Here is a 1,900-nt window from a genome sequence, read left to right as displayed (position 1 = left end):
TGCACATGAGTAATCATTTTATATTAATACTAGCTAGTTACCCGGGCTTCGCCCCGGAGAACATATATAATAAGACACGCAAATAGTCTCTCTCTCTTTCTCTCCCTCTCTCTCTCTCTTCTCTCTCTCTCCCTCTCCCTCCTCTGTCACTCTCTCTCCCTTTCCTTCTCTCCCTCTGTCTCTCTCTCTCTTTAAAAAAATATCCCTCTCCCTCTCACTTTCTCTCCCTCTCTTTCTCTCTTTCGTAACCGATTTCCAAAAAGATACCGGTTCCCAAAAAGATCGGTAACAAAAAACTATATAATTTATAGCACTCTCCGGAAAATTCTACCCCTGTTTTAAATACAATTCTTTAAAATTCAATCAATTAAGGTAGTCGTCTCGTCAGGGCATGTATTAGATAAAGTTTTCGATTTTGGATTTTATATCAAATTATATGATCAGCTTTGCAGTCGATTTTTTCTGTGGCTCCTTACCGACTATTTACTCTAGAAAATCGATCTCGAAAATCACAAATTTTGCATTACTTCATACAGACGGCCAGAAAAAGAAGGCTCTATCACGGTTTCAATCACATATTTTTCGCATTTTTCGATTAGATGAAGTGAGAAAAAACATTGCTTTTTGTACATTAGATTTCGAAGAATCCGATGCAATCATAAAATATATAGTTTACCGGAGATTTCGCTGCTAATTTTTTAGTTTATTTTAGTGAAAATGCGGTAATCGAGCAGACATTCTTTGGTCGAGGTAAGATTGGGAAGACTTGGCAAGCCGCTGGCTAATCACTGTAGTTGCAGGTTATGAGGCTCGTCTTTCTTAGCCGAATTGGATAGTAATTGACACCCCTGTCATGCGTTTTGAAACCCTTTCTCAGTAATTGTCAAAATTCAATCGAAAAGGAGATGTAACCTCACTTGTAACCTTTCTCGACGACTCGCATGATCAGCTGATCAAAACGGAGTCAAATGAGAAAAATCACATAATTTGGAAAAAGTAACATACTTTGGCACGTATGAAATTTTACACCATAATTCATAAAATTATTTTTCCCTTAGCAAAAATTGCCTGAAATATATTTCTGAACGTGAAAACCTACAAACAGTCACATGACTAGCACGTAGCGAGACGCCTACCTTAATTCCCGAAAAATTGAAAAAATGTCGGTACCGGTTTCCAAAAAGATCGGTAACAAAAAATTATACACTTCATAGTACTCCTCGGAAAATTCTACCCTTGTTTGATCTATAATTTGTTGAGATTTGATCAATTATTTTTCGAAAAATTAGAAAAATTAGAAAAACCGGTTTCCAGAAAATCGGTAACAAAAAACTATACACATAGTGGCACTCCCCGAAACATTCTACCCCTATTTCATATACTTTTGGTAAAAATTCGGTTCAGGGGTTTGGGCTGGGCGTTGATGAGTGAGTGAGTGAGTGAGTCAGTCAGTCAGTCAGGACATCTTCTTTTATATATATATATATATATATATATATATATATATATTTGTTTAACAAGTTTAATAAATGAATATATTGTATTTTTATATGGTTTTATTTCATATACATTAATATACTTTTCAATATAAAAATAATTAATAGATTGCGGATTTCTATACAAATGTATTTCAAAAGATTTAAAAGATTTTTTGTTATGTTTATATATCATGCAAGATGAGATTAAAAGAGAAATTTGTTTTGTCACAAAAATATTCTAAAAATACGTTTAATTCTACTGCGCATATTTTAAACAATTGTGTGTATTGTAAAAATAATTACATGAGATAATTAAGAATATAATAAGATGTATTTTAATTTTGTAAAGTTGTAAATTTTAATAGGTTATGTAGGAGCATGAGGAGGAGTGTGTGTGTGAATGAATAGGGAAATGATTGTAA

The sequence above is a fragment of the Temnothorax americanus genome, unplaced genomic scaffold (genome assembly GCF_048541705.1).
Source record: "Temnothorax americanus isolate GAGA-0224 unplaced genomic scaffold, ASM4854170v1 Scaffold76, whole genome shotgun sequence".
Lineage (NCBI taxonomy): Eukaryota > Metazoa > Arthropoda > Insecta > Hymenoptera > Formicidae > Temnothorax > Temnothorax americanus.
This window is presented reverse-complemented; position numbering follows the sequence as displayed.